At 47.4% G+C, this 15,345-nt stretch overlaps 1 protein-coding gene across 7 annotated transcripts in view; it reads left to right on the top strand.

The window, feature by feature from the left end:
- DAB2IP (DAB2 interacting protein) overlaps nt 1-15,345 on the top strand; it is a 160,258-nt gene that overhangs the window by 83,223 nt on the left and 61,690 nt on the right. Inside the window, exon 1 of one of the 7 annotated variants that reach the window (XM_014258016.2) lies at nt 9,172-9,291. The exons of the other annotated variants lie outside the window; for them this stretch is intronic. The gene's annotated coding sequence lies outside the window, so the exon portion shown is untranslated. Of the gene's footprint in view, nt 1-9,171; nt 9,292-15,345 lie in introns of those variants that run through there. 7 annotated transcript variants of the gene reach the window in all.

The following is a 15,345-nucleotide window of genomic DNA, read 5'->3' as shown; positions in this document are numbered from 1 at the left end:
CTGGAGTCCTTTCTGAGCGTGGCTTGGTTACTTATCTCTTATTTATTTTATTTTTGTGTTTGGGATTGGACCAGAAGCAGAAGTCTCTTCTCTCCAAGGGCTCATAGCTTTTAAATATTGAAGGTCGAAACTCCTCGTGCTGAGCTAAACTGCTGAGCTAAACTGAGTGGACTTTGAAATCTGCTTCAAGGTCTGAACTTTGTTAAGTGGCCCTTTCTCTATTTAGTCTTAAGAAGAGGAAAACTCTAAGCCTCTGAGTGGATTCATAGTCACACTTTAATTAATCATATCTTTACAGCATGCTGCCAGCAACTGTCGGGAGGAAGGAGATGTCTCTAATCCAAATTCACAACAACAACAAAATAAATGCACTGGAAATATCCCTGGCCAATAAACTGCCTCATCCTCTAAGAAATAATGCTTCCCACAGCCCAAACACAGTAAAACTGATGGGAAGCAGATTTCTCCCACCCCCAGTGAAACAAAACAAGGCCTGTTAGTGAAGCAGGAGTGCCAGGCAAACCTGTCTGTGGCACTGCAAAGCTGCTGGTCCCCAGAGCCTCTCAGACTTTTCCTTTCATGCCTGGCCTCTCAATGTGCTCCAAAACGTTGGAGATAAGTTTTTTCTCCCTCTTTCCAAGTGGTTTCATTTAGTATTTATTAATGACATCCGGAGAATAGGGGCGTGGTGGATCATGTCGTGGTGGCTGCAGCAGAGCTCTGGGCTCAGGCTGAGGGTCTGGGCAAGGGATGAGTGCAGGAACTGCAGTTCCCTGATCCCTCCCAGCTGCTGAGCTCCTTCCTGGGATCAGCCCAGGTTCTCCAGGTGAGGGACAGTCCCCCTGCATGTGCCAGGAGCTCCTGCTCCATCCAGGCTCCCTCGGAGCCAGCGGCAGCTTTGGCACGGCTGCAGGAGAGGCAGGTTTGAAACATTAATTCCCCACTCATGCTGCAGCCAGGGGCCTTTGAAACCTTGATTTTGGGGCTGTATCTGAGAGATTAATCACAGTCCCAGCAGACACAAAGGTCTTTATGGGCTGCCACAAGCTGTGAGTCACCAAACTGAACATCCAGGTTGTTTGCAGCCTTCAAACACTTTGGTTCAGAGAGATTCCCTCCTCAATACTGTCCTTGGCTCCAGCCACAGCTCAGGGGCACTTGCCCTGTGCAGCTTTTCCCGAACCCTCTCTGATTCATTCCATGCTAATAACATCCCCCACTTCCATAGAATTATTCTATAACTTTGACTACTTTGAGTTTTCACTAGTTAAAAGCCAGGACTTTCTTTCTTTCCTTCCTTCTATTTTTCCCCTTTGTGTGTAACAAAAATGTAGAAAAAAGTCTTGAAATGGTGTCATTGAGTAGGTAGAGACAGAAAAAGCTTCCTGTATTTACAGTTAAAATAGCAAAAACAATATTTTAAGACTCTTTTCACCCAGTTTTGGAGATGAACATGCAAATCTCTGTCACAGTGAAATATGCATAGAGATGTTTTTAAACTTTTGGTTACTATTATTATTGTTTCTTTCATCTTTGCTGGGGTGTGGTAACAGCAGTGTCACACTCGAGCCTGCTGTGTGTTTTCTCACACAAAGAATGATTTTCTTCTGTGAATGGAACATAAGTTCTGGTTAACCCAGAGACAACAACACGCTCCAAGACAGAATGGGTGCCATTCCTGATGGGAATGTTTGTGCCATGCAGGGAACTGGGAGGCAGTGGGGCTGGACCTGGCAGTGGAGACACATCTCCAGAGCCTCTGGTGCCTGGCCTGCAGGTCCCTCAGGGCAGGGCAGCTGCTCCAAAGAGTTCCTGGTATCTTTTCAGGGTTCCAGGCAGGAGGATTCTTCCCTCTTGCCACCCAGAAAATGGTGTTTGATCTGATCCAGTTGCCGCTATTTGCCTTCTCCTGTGAAGTTCTAGTTTAATGAGTCCAGAAACTCAGCAAATTTTAAATTCAAGTGCAGTTTGAAAACAGAGCCTTGACTATCAGGTATATGGATATGTGAAAGATCCATGTGACCTTTAGAGTATTTCCTTGCCTTTAAATTAACTTTGACTTGTATAAAAGTAAAGATTTTCTATGTGTTTTATTTTTGGGTTGAGGATGGATTTAATTTTGGGGGTTTTAAATCCTTTAAGCTATTTGCCATTGTCAGTTATGTTTTTTAATCAGTCTCCTTGTCTGAGGACTTCTTCCCATCTGATTTCCAGTGTTGGCAGTGTCAGTTCCCATTAGAAATACAGAGCCTGGCACGTCTCACATTCCCTTGAACAGCTTTAGCTTGAAGTAGTGGGGAATGCTGCATCCTGGTGCTGGAAGGGACTGCTGAGAACAGACCAGATGCTTTTTAAAATGTCACCTCTCTAGGTTTGTCCAGAGCAGATAAACTTGCTGTGTGCAGAGGGAGAGTGTGGCCACTGGTGCAGAGAATCAGGGCCTGAGGGGCTGGGACAGAGGGGTCACAGGGCTCTGAGCCCTGCAGGGCTCCACACACCACAATTCCCTTCTCCTGCCTTTCCAGGGATTTGCCTGTTTGCTCCCTCGGAGCTGCTGGAGCACATTCCCACCATAGGTCAGGGTGTCCTTTATTGAGCTGTGTAAAAGAGTTGGACAGGTAATAACAAAAATTTGGCCAGGGTGCATCACACTGGTGTTACTCAGGCAGTGCTGCTGGAGCTGCACCATTTCCTCCTTCATTTTCTTCTGTAGTTTTCTCCCAGTCAGTTGTCTCCACTCCCAGCCAGATGTAATTTTCTTTATACTTTTACCTGAGGCTAGAAAATGAAAACCTCCCATTCTTCCTAGGGTAAGTGAAACTTTGCAGTCCTTCACCATGGAAACCAAATTAGTTCCCAGTGTTTAACTTGCCTGAAAGTCCAGATGCTCTGTTTGCCCATGATTTTTTGGGAAGGCTGTAACCCAATGTCTCTGTTGTGGCCAAGGCAGAAGGAGGCTGGCAGCATGGAGGGTGACCAAGCAGCCAGAAACCAGAGGGGTGACACAGAGCTGTGTCACAGTCAGCAGTGTGTAGCTATAGCTATATAGATATAGATATAGATATAGATATAGATATAGATATAGATATAGATATAGATATAGATATAGATATAGATATAGATATAGATATAGATATAGATATATTTATCAAGTTATTGATCCTGCTTTGTGCACAGAACCTCCTCCAAGACAATTGTACCTTGCCTACAGGAAGATCTCAACAGGGAAGAGTGCTGGCAGTGCTTTTGGTCATTAGACCTCGGAGTTCTAATGTCATTTAGCCAAGCCAGTGGGTGACACTACAGAAAACCAGCCCAATCTATCCTGGGGTCGGTCCCCTGCCAGGGTGGGCTGGCTGCAGCTCATCTCAGCATCCTCTCTCTGTTCTGAGGAGAGGGGCAGGTTCTCCCCCTGCACGGTGTTCTTCATCCCGCTGCCTCCTGCCTGCTTAACAAACTGTGCTAATTGTCCAGCCAAAGCCCCTGGGAATGGGGACACACCTGCACAGGGGAGAACTGCAGCTGCCATCTGTGTCTGGGTCCCCCCTGCTCCAAGGAGCTGTCGCTGGAGTCTGCTCTGAATAATTCAGGCTCTGAGCTGCAATTTGTAAGATAAAGGAAAATAGAGAGTGCCTGTGGCTGTCTGCAGTGGCAGTAACTCTTCCTCCCGAGGTTCCCTATCCTGCCAGTGCCTTCAGGAGTGAGCTGGGCAGGAGCCCCTGAGTGAACACCTGCACACAAATGCTCCTGCTGGCAGCTCAGTCCTGCTCCCGTGTTTGTCCAGGTTCAGGGTTTTCCCCCGTTGCTTCCCTCCCATGGTCTGTGTCATTCCAGTGGTGAACTCCTGCTGGAAACAGCTGCAGGAATGTGAAAATGTGGCAGAATGGAGCTCAACTCATTTCAGCTCCTCTATGGGAAATTATTTAACTTGTGTGCTTTCACAAAGTTGCATTCAGTAAGCAAACCAGCCTGACACAATTCAGACAGAGGGAAGGGAGATCTGGTGACTTCTCTTCACAGTCAGGGCTGAAGAACTGCAGAGCCCAATCTACCCCACCACATCTTTTCTTTTATTTGAATCCATGGACACCTGTCACAATATTTCTCTGAGCAGTATTTCACTTCATTAAGTTTCATTGTTAACTGTGACGGTCCTGTCAGTTTTTATCTATTGTTTCCTGCCAAGTGTTTGAAACAATCAGAGGTAAATTATGCAGCTCTTTCCACATGGCAATTTACTGAGGGGCATGCAGTGGCACAGGATTAACAGAAGTTACAAGATAAGGAACAGGTTGAGGTTTTGCAGCCGCCAAGGGGTGGTGCTTTACACCTGCCCTTCCCAGGGACATCTCCTGCTCGGGGTTTTGCTGCTTCTTGCTGCCCTTCCCCTTCCTCCACCCTGGCCCTGCCCAAAACACACATCCCTGCGGAATCCTGGAATCACAGAATGCTTTGGGTTGGAAGGAACCTTAAAACTCATCCAGTCCCACCCCCTGCCTGGGCAGGGACACCTTCCACTGTCCCAGGTTGCTCCAAGCCCCATCCAGCCTGGCCTGGAACACCTGTGGAGTGTTTTTTCAGTGTTGGTACCTTGCTGTGCTTTGTAGCCCCAAGCACTGTGCAGTGTTAGTCTGTTCCTAGGGTAAAGTGATGAAGCAGAAAGAGTCTTCAAGGCTGCTGAGCCATTCCCATCAGGATCAGCAATTTTCTGTGGGGAGACAGAGATTCGTTCCTCATCTCAAGGAGGGCTGTGAGGAAGCTGTTAGCCTTGATTCACTCAAGTGCTTCTCTTCGGGAAGACATTAAGCTGTGCCTAAGTGTTTTGCTAAATAGAGGAGACCTTATTTCAGGAAACTTTAAAGGCACATTTTACAGCTTAAATCTACCTCTGAATGAGCCTTGCTGACAGAAATAAAGGGAATAACAGACTGATGCATGCAGAGTTGTCTCATGATTTTTAAAACATAAGGTCATCATTTACAAACTTGGCTCCTTCAAGTTAGGGATTCAAATGCTTATGTAGGTACATAAATAAGTGGCCTAGTTTTCTGGGATGCTGAATCCATTAAAATCAATGGAAATTTTGCATCTCTGAATAAAATGTCACTTATTTTGCTAGCTAATTTTAGGTACCCAAATACAGAAACTTTGATCTAAAAGAAAAAGATTTTTTAAAAAGCTGCTGAATTTTTGCTATGCTTCTGAAACACCAAGCTCATGTGTTGGTGTTCCAATTCCTCCTTGAGGCCTGGCCTTTGGGGAAATGGAAAGGAAATCTGGACTGAGTCCTGCATGAAGAATTCACCTGGAATCACCTCGGTGTAAAAGAAGGAAGGTCCTCACCTGTGGAGTTTGCAGTGCACCCCATCCACTCTGTTCAGAGCCTGGGCCCAGGTTCTGGGAGAGGATCCAGCAACACAAGTCCAAGCCTGCTGTAACAATCTCCCCATGGGATCAGGAATTCCTGTAAAGGCATTTTTGGTGTCATCACGTTGGTCAGGCCAGATACAATCTCGGTGCGTTGTCCCTGCAAAGAAGTTGCCAGGTCATGACTTGTTTTCCTGTTGGATCTGATCAGTGCTGGTAAGGTCAGTGTGGTCGCAGTAAAATGAAGTGAGAGATCTGTCACATGCTTTGGGCTTGGGTTTTACAGCACTGAACATAAAAAACAAGAGGGGAAAGTGTCCTTTTGTCCTGTGAGGGCACTGATTTTCATTGCCTGCTACTGCTGTGCACAGGAGCTGCAGAACATTAGGTCTGAAATTTTACATCGAGGACTTTCCTCCTAATGAATTCTGTCTCCTGAAAGTGAGAGCTTCTCTCTTTAGCATTTGTGCCTCGCACTTGATCCTCAGCTTTTGTGCTGCTGCCCTGATCGTGTCACAGATATCCCTTCTTCTGTCTCTCCAGCTTCCCAGCTTGAGCAGCATCACATTCAGGTTGCTTTTCCCCTTCCCTTTCCAGCCTCTGTATTTTCCACAGTGTGTATCCTATCCTGAGCTCCTCAGTAGCATTCAGTCTTCTCCCATATCTCCTTCCTTCCCTGGCTCTGGGTTTCATGTCATCTTTGTGCCTTTTTGTCTGACAATATCTGTGTTTGGAAACCGGAGCCTGTCCCTCCCGCTTCCAGCACTCTCCATTTGCCAAGCCCCTGATCCTGGTCCAGATCCTCCATAAAGCTGTGGCTGTCCCAGCCTTGGAAGTGCTCAAGGCCAGGTTGGACAGGGCTTGGAGCCCTGGGATTGTGAGAGGTGTCCCTTCCACCCCAAACCATTCTGTGATCCCGTGATTCTGTGAAAAACCATTCCTCCCTCAGGACCTGATCTCCACATCCACTGTCCTGGGCAGTTCTGTTCCTTTCACATCACCTGATTCCCACTTAGATCCAGCAGTGATGTCTCCTGCTCACACAACACCCTGTGTGAAGAGTGAAGGCCATTAACTCCGTGTCACAAAGTACCTCTCATGTCAGCAGGAAAACTTTTCAGCTAATTCATAATTTACTATGTACTTGCAGATTAAGAAAGAACCTGGAATGGCTTACACACACAAAATACTCAAAGGCCAGAGGGACCATGCAAAAAGAAAAAAAGTATTCATTTCAGTACATTTATTTTCCAAGAGAACAAAAAAAAACTTCTTTTTTTTTTTAAACTGGGTCACCACTACATCTGCAGCACTCAGCCATTTTCCATACGGCACGATCACCCACTCTGTTTATCTTTAGGCAATATGCTCTTGCAAACTGCCAATTAATTGCATATTTGGTGCCTGCTCTCTCCCAGCATCCTGGATAAACACGGCAAGGCAATCACGGGGAGCTGCTCTTGGCTGCCAGGGGAAGGAAATCTGTCATTGTCTCAGCCTTGTTATCTGCAACCAAGGCAGACTTTTAGCAGCGTTCTACTTGTAAACACCCTCTTTAGACACCTTCTGATTTCCAGAGATGGCTCGTCAGCCACTCTGCCGTGCTACCTGCAGCTTCTTAAATCATTGCTTTCCAAAATGTTCAGTGCAGATTGTCCTTGGTAAAAGGGCCACCGACACCAGTAAAACGTGGTGAGAAAGTCCTTAAAATGAAGAGGTAAAGCTGAATCCAAATAAATGTAGGAGACAGAAAAGGGGGGAAGGGGATGTCAACACTCTGCTCTGCTGTGCTCTGAGAGTTCTTCCTGGGGATTTTGTCAGGATTGTTGTTTGGGATGTCTGGGGAACAGGTCTGGTTGTGATGTGGCCTTTTCAGAAAGGTCCAGTCTGTTGGTGTTGGCTCAGGTCCTTCTCCTCCACTCTAAGTTGGAAGTATCTCCTACTCTGTGGAAGATTTGTGTAAATCTATATCCAGAGAAAATGATAAACCCTAGGAAATCCTCTCCATGGCATGCAGCATTTTCTGGCAGGCTGTACTTTTCCTTTCTGAATAGCAGGAGGTGTCCCTGACCATGGCAGGAGGGATGGAGATGGGTGATCTTTAAGGTCCCTTCTGACACTTAATTTCTGTCCCTATTGAAATCCCAAGAGAAGGCTCTGGAGAGATGATCCTTCCTTGAGTTGGGATGGTCACCAGCAGATCTTCACTCTTTATTTCCATCACACTGTCAAACTGAGTGACTTCAAAAGAGGCTGACTCTACAGTGGCTGCAGAAGAACTGGGACAGAATCTTCTCCTGGGGCAATCCTCAAGAGGATTTAAACTGCCATCCTGACATTGAGTTGTTGGAAATTAACTGTTGCTTCCAGGCAAGGAATGATGAATGGTCTGAAATGAGGAGATAAGCCTGATTGTGGATACATTCTCCCAGGCTCTCATGGACCTTCAGTGTTACAAGCAGCTGGAATAATTCCTAAAACAGGGAATATTTGATGCTGGGTCAATTCCTATTTTGATATGCTCATGTACATGGAGAATAAATGAGAATAATTACTTTGAACCAGTGTAATTAGAAAAAAAGAAGCTCCTTGTGTCTTAGAACAATGCAGACATATATTTGGGAGTCATAAGGGGTTGTGGGAAATGAAACAAAATATTCCAGGTTTTTTTCTTTTATTTCTGTCATATACCAAAACTTTCTCATTGACAGGGTAAAGTGGAATCTGTTGGATTGAGCCTGTTTACCAGGTCACTGAGGATTATTGTAATATTGGACTACACTGGAGATGAGATCCATGTGTTGCTGTCAGGGACTGGAGTTTATTGTCGCACTGGGGATGGCTAATAATAAAAATTTAGATTTCAGGCAGATTTGAGGAGAAAGTGCGTTAATTCCCATCTCTCTGGTTTGTGGACAAACTCCCATGCGCCTGGACTTCTTTAGCATTTAAAATATAACTTGTAAATACCAATGGAAGGAGGCTGTGAGCTGAGCTGACAGCAGTTATAGTTTGAGCTTTAAAGATTAGCTGCCTTCAGGAAGTAATAAAGATCAGAGCTGCTCGATCCTGGTGCAGTTGCCTATGGAAAGAAGTTGACACTGCAGTGACAGGCTTCGGGAGCAGCGCCGTGTCTTGGGGAAGGTTTGGGAATGTGCCCTCGTCTGACACAGACAGCATCGCTCCTGCCATCCCTTCTCCATCCCTCCTCACGTCCATCCATCCTCCTCCCATCCCTCCTCCCAGCACTGCCCAGTGCTCGGCAGTGGCGCCAGGCCAAGCGCCCCCAGTAGATGTGGTGGATATGGAATGTTTTGGAAGTGATGGGACACAGTTACTGCATAAATAAAGAGGAAATCTTAAAATTAATTAGAGGTGCAGACAGAGCAACCCGTGCTCAAACTCTCCCTTCTTACCTCTATGTTTGTTGTTCTGCACTAATTATGTATGAGACAGAAAAATGCTGGATGAAGTTTAATTAGGAGTGAGCTGCTTTGTCATGTAAGCTCAGTGTGCAAGGCTGGCTCTCCGCCAGGACCGGTGTGAGCTCCTCGGCAGCGGGGAAGGGGCTGGGAGCAGATGCCTCTCCTCCAAAACACGGAGCCTCGAGGAAGGGTTTGAATTACAAAGGAAGGGAAGGGGCTGAGCTTGCCAGCCCCCTCCTCCCCTGACAAAGGGCAATAGTCAGTTTACTTTCATAACCCCACTATCAGCTGCAGAGGAAGTTTCGCAGTCCGGGAGTCTGCGAGCGCTTCCAGAGCAGCTGAATCCAAACCGGGCAGAGGCGGCCGAGGGAGGGAGCCGGGGGGATGGACTCGCCCTGCTGCCGGAGCAGCTGACTTTCCTGGGGACCTCGGCATTGCTTTTCTGTCCTGGTCTTATTCTTCTGTCCTGGTCTTATTTCCCTGTCCCGTGGAGGCTTGGGTAAGTGCCTGGTAGTTTTCCACTTACCTTTCTCTTCGGTGCTTCACCAGGACCTGCCAAAGTGCAATGGCACTGCAATGACAAAGTGTTCCCCGCACCTTTGTGAGCTTGCTCTGGAGGTGGATGATCCAGATTGGAAAAGCTGGACCTTTAGTAGCTTTTGAATTGATACACTGCCTTTTTAAAAGGGACAGATATGGAGAGAACAGACTTCCCAGCGCGTTGTTTCAGTGGGGACTGCTGGGGCTCCGGCAGCTTGCAGTGTGCCGGATTTCCAAAGGCTGGAGCGCTGGAGCAGAGCTGTGCCGAGCTCTGTCAGGCACCTCGGTGCTGCAGATGTTTGTGCTGTTTCCTGTGGAATCAGCCTGTGGGGGTCGGGAGAGCTGCTCCTGGAGCCAACCTCTGTATTCCATCAGCCGGCGCTCCCTCTGGCACTCGCGGGGAGAGAGGAGGATCAGGAATCAAGGGGGACACGGTTTGCTGGGAAGGTGTTTGCTCTGGGCCCTGATGCTCTTGCAGAAGGGATCCGGTGGATATGAGCACGGATACCAGGCAAGCAATTCCCTCACATCCATGGGGAGCGTGCAGAGGGGCCAGGCAGAATTCACAGATTTTTCAAAGCCTTTGTATTTTACAAAGTCTGTGTGATTGTAAAGAAAGTGGTGGCCGTGCCTGGGGGTCGGGGTGTTCGTGTGCAGTCCCGGGGGGAGTGGGTGGCTGGGTACGTGCTAGGAGCAGACGGAGAACTTGAAAGGGAGATGGACTAAAACTTACGTAATGTGTGAAACCGAATGTCCTTTCCTGCTGTCCCTGCTGTGAACCTGAGAAGACTAACCCTGAAACGATTTTTAAAGCTGCCTTTGTTAGTCATCCTTTATGCAATTTGTTTCTTTATCATGTTTCATTTTGAGTACAAGGAGACAGGCTGGTTCCACTCCCCTCTCCACTCCTCCTCCATTGTTAGTCTCTCCCAGCTTCCCGTATGATTGTCCAGCTCTGCTCTTTGCAGACCCCAGCAGAAAAGGATATAGTTGAAAAGAAAGAAAGTATTTCAAATTAAAATCTGGCAAGTGCTTGTGTCCATATTAGGTTTCAAACACATTTCTTCCCTCCCATCTCCTTTTTCCCAAAAGTTGCGGAGTGGCCAGTATCACTTGCAGTACCTTAAACAGCAGTGGAATCCCTCTTAGCCCTCACAGCCATGCACTGGCCAATAAATGCAGCAAACAATAATCACAGCAAAGCTTAAAAACAAAGCATATTTACAATAATATGAGCAGCTTGGTTTAGTGGCAGGGAATAACATGAACTTTAAGATCCCTTCCAACCCAAACTGTTCTGGGATTCTGTGATATCTACAGCTAGGAATGCCTAAATATAATGAAAGCAGGCAATTCTTGCATTAAGCCTCATTCAGATTTGTGAATCTGGTGAGTTGTTCTAGCAATGACACTGAGCACCTACCCTAGGCAGGAGCAGGGATGGTGGCTCAGAGCATGGGTGTAAGGAAAGGAGCGTGCAGGGGGGGAGGAAAGGTCATGGCCCCATCTCTATTGGTTCTCATTAAGCTGTAGCTTGATGAGCAAGTGGTAATTAATGGTTGTGTTAATGCTCAGAGGTAAGCTGATAGGATTCTCCTTGCTTCCTCTTGATTCCCAGCCATGACTTCAGTCCTTTCGAGCAGCACTGATGAAGCAGGGTTGGGTCTGGGTGATGTTTGGAGAGGCCCAGGTAGCAGTACATGTGACCTTGTGGGTTGTTTGCACCTCCTGGCACCATCCTCCTTCCCACTGCACAGCAATTAGCAGCAAGCGTCCCTGGGCAGGACTGGAGCTCGGGAGAAGAGAGCTACCGTGGGGCTTGTGCACATAACAGAGCCTCTGGTGAGGCTGAGCTGCCTCCTGTGGCCTTGTTAGTGCCAATACTGGCCCAGGGAGATGCGAGTGGAGCGGGTGGAATGGCAGAGCTGGGGACAAAGGGGAGCCCCAGTTCCTCAGGAGACGCCTCTGTTCCCTCCAGTGACCCCTGTGCGTGGAGCTCCTCATCCCCGAGCCCCAGCGCTGTGCCTGGAGCTGGCACAGCCACTCACCAGGCTGTCCTGGAGTGTGCTGGGGAAGCTGGGAAGATAGTGAGTGGGATGAGAAAGCACTCAGTAATTCCCTGAGTTTCCTTCTGCTCAAACTGGCAGAAATAACACCTTTCTTCTGTAAAAGGCTCCCTCAGCTCCACTGGGTATTGCACAGAAACACCCCCCTGCTTTGCTTCTCTTTGACTTGCACCATTTCAGAGACCTGCAATTTGATGACAGATTTAATAAGATACAATTGTCACTTGTGTTGAGAGGAGACATTCAAAGAACTTGGAGTTGTATCACCTGGGATACCAACATGTAAAGGCACTGCTCTGTTCAGTCACAATTTTAGATGCTGGAGACCCAGATTTTAAGACTTGTTAAGATGCAGACTTTATTGCTTTTAAAGACTTGTCCAGCAGATATTGATGGCTAAAAACTTGTTCCAATGGAGTCTTCCTTCCCCAGCACTGGTTCCTTCTTCCATCTCTTCACCATATAGGAAATTTCTGTCTGTTTTTTAAACAGGCACAATTCTTGTTCATGTCATCCCCTCCACTGTGGTGGAGGATCCTCACTGGAGGGGAAAATGGCCCCAGTTCCATTGGGCCTGACTGGGAGCTTGCTGGTGACACTGGAGGCACTCTGTGTTTTGCTGGGGCTGTGGCACTGAGAGGTGACAGCCTCTGCCCTGCTGCTCTGGGAGGGTCTCACACTCCATTTCCCAGAAAGAGCAGGATGCAAATTGAACTGCTGCCATAAATTTACTGCAAAGACAATAAAAACAAGAATTAGACTGATAAAATGATTAAAAGGCTTAACAAAAGCCTCTAAGCAGTTTGTCATATCCTGCAAGGTGATTGCCCAGGACACCTGCAGCACAAGCCAGCCTCTTCCAGCATGCCCCCTCGGCCAGGATATCAATAAAAATGAGGATTTATGAGCTCTGTCATGGGCAGCAAGCAAAGCATCGGGCAACAAATTAATCGCTGATTGCAGAGCAGTGCTGACTGGGAGCTTTCTGCTCTCTCTTGGCATCATTGCAAGGTTGTTCGTTAAAAAATTAGTTTGATAAAGAGACCCTTGACTCCCAGTGTGTTCCTCTGTTACCTGCTCACCAAACACGAGGCACTGCGAGCTTAAAAGGTGCTTTTCACTGTTCAAGTGTTCCAGCTTTTAGTCATCAGAATGTGACAGCACTCACAGTTTCTGTGCTTGTCTGTTCCTTCCTATCCAGTAATTTTGGGATTACAGAATTCCAGTTTGGGCTGGGAGGAGCTGAATGCTGCTGCTCTACTGGAAGCACTTGGGTGCCAGAGCTGTGTGTTCCTGCTAAGCTGCTTCCCTTTCCTACCACAGAGGTTTTGTTCATTGTTCTCTAATTTCAGTGGGCAGGAAAAAGCCCACTTTTGGGTTCTGTTGCCTGCCCTGTCCCCACAGCTGGTGCCACCATTGTCCCCAGGTTCCTACCAGGACCAGCTTCCTTTGTTCTGGGCAGCTCCGTGAGGTGATTGTTTCCACGCTAATTTTATTTCTCCCTGCCTGAGACCAGACCATCATTTCCCAGTGACTCATATCACCTGTTGATGGCCTTTTCCTGTCCCTCACACAGGGGCAGTGCAGGGTGGGATGGAGTTGGTGCTGCTCAGGTTAAGGAACGCTCCCACCTTCCAGCAGCCCGGGAGAGCTGTGGGTGACAGCCCCGTGCTCCTCAGGCAATGGGGAGAGGGAGCTCTGTGGGGACAGCATCATGTGTTGGGGATGTTTTGCCCTTGTTGTGCCAGACTTGTTCCAGCTGATCCCATCCAGCCTGATTTGCCCAGGGCTGGTTTCCCCCGGGAGCCTCGGGCTGCGCCTGGGAGCAGATGCTGGGCAGACCCGTCGCATTTCAAGGCGTAGCCTCGGATGAGCTCCACAGGACGAGCTGCCAGCAGTTCTGCTTGAGCTGCAGGCTCAGTTTGGTTCATCAGTCTTGGCTCTTTTTTTTTTTCCCTTTCTGTTTCCTTTTTTATGAGTTCTCTTACATCAGAGCCGGGCTCTGTTGCCCATCTTCGGTGCTGGAGGGTGACATCTCTGCTCGTACTGACAGCAGTTGTCAGGCTCTGGACAGGGAACAGGGCATTCTCCATCTCAGATGGAACAGCAACAAGAAATTTCATCACCTAGGTTTCAAGAAAAATAAACTGTGGCTGGACTTAAAACCTAGCGGTGAGGACTAATGGAGAGAGGCTTTTATGAGCATTAAGAATATTTGTAGCTAAGCAACCAACATCAGCAAGAAGAATAAATCAAAAGTTTCAGGGCTCTGCCTGTCTGCCTTCAAGGGTCAGGAACTGTATTTTCCCTCTGTTAACAAGATTACCTTCCTGCTTGTTCCAGGATACTGAGCTGGGAACAGGAGTGAAAGGACAGAGAAGAATCTTGCCAAAGGCCATCAAGCCAGCCAGGCCTCCCAGCAGCTTACAGGAAAAGGCTCTTGGAACAGTAACATCTAGCACATATAGATAATATTTTCCAATTACTTGTATGAGCCCTCCTAGCATCAGAGAGGGACTCTTTATCAGGAAGTGTAGTCACAGGATAAGGAGTAATTGGCTCAAAGCGAGAGACAGAAACACAGCAGATATTTCTCCCTGTGAGGGTGGGCAGGGCCTGGCACAGGTTGCCCAGAGCAGCTGGGGCTGCCCCTGGATCCCTGCAAGTGTCCAATGCCAGGCTGAGCAGGGCTTGGAGCAGCCTGGGATAGAGGAAGGTGTCCCTGCCATGGCAGGGGTGGAATTGATTGAGCTTTAATGTCCCTTCCAACCCAAACCATCCTGGGACTGTGTGATTCCAGGCTCTCTAGCAGGCAGCAGCTCCAGACCACATTCCATTCCACAGGTGGCAGAGCTGAGTGACTGCATGACTGTAGCAGTTTTTGTTTGAAACGGTGAATCTCTGTGGCTTTGTTCACTTTCTATATTTGCACAGTTCCTGTTGCTCAGGGTGCCCATCCCATTGCTGCAATTGCAGCACAGATCCAAGGCCTATTAGATAATTAAGCTTTATTTTCTACAAAGATATTATGCAGTGTTCTTCACTGGGTTTCACCAGAAAACTTAGAAGCAAGACATTTTACTTTAAAATATATTTTATTTATGAAAATAATATTTTCCAGAAATACCAATGCCAACAAATAAAATCTCAGGAATAATTTCTCAATGGATTTTTTTATTTTTATTTTTTTTTAATATATCATCTTATAACCTAAGGGTATTTTCCATCTCTGCTTTTTCTTCCTGCTTGGTCAGAAGGTGTTTGGAAAAGATGCTCCAGTCCCTACCCAGTCCTGTCAGCCTCATGGGTCACTGTGAGCGCCTCTGTGCCATGGGAAGATCCCCTAAAAGAACCAAACTCTTGGAGCCCTGAGCCCCCTCTGCACAGCTGCACCACATCATCAATCCAGGCCTCAACTAGAATTATCAAGGACTCCCAAGACCTCTTTGCTCACATAGACACTAAAGTTGGTGTTAATTATAAACCTTTTATTAAGGCCTGATTTCCCAGTATTTCTATGGAACTGTATTATTGTTTTAACGAGAGGAATGAAGTGTAATACAGGATAACTCCTGTGGTGTTGGAGTTTCAAGCCCTGTCCCGGTACCACTCACAGGCCACGCCAGAATGCTTTCCTCAGCAGGACTGTCCACACATTTTACCACTTGATGTGGCATTTCCCCCACTTTTCTGACTAGAAATCTTCGTGCTGCATTAAGCATTTCATTGGAGTTTAAAAATGGGTCTTAATTTTTCTGTATTGGCTTTTGATCTTTGCTCAGAGCATCCTGGTACAGACAAGCACGAAACTTTTCCGAGGCGCATGGCGTTTCTGTGTTTTCCCTCCCAACACAGCTGTGGCCTGGCTGGTGACTGGAGTTACTCAGCTGTGAAAAGCTCTCAGGGATCTGAAAACAGGGGGTGTTTCTGTCCATGACACCACAGCT

Source organism: Pseudopodoces humilis, chromosome 22 (genome assembly GCF_049639895.1).
Source record: "Pseudopodoces humilis isolate 2021_Gansu_Grassland_sample_001 chromosome 22, ASM4963989v1, whole genome shotgun sequence".
NCBI classification, from domain to species: domain Eukaryota; kingdom Metazoa; phylum Chordata; class Aves; order Passeriformes; family Paridae; genus Pseudopodoces; species Pseudopodoces humilis.
This window is presented reverse-complemented; position numbering and strand designations above follow the sequence as displayed.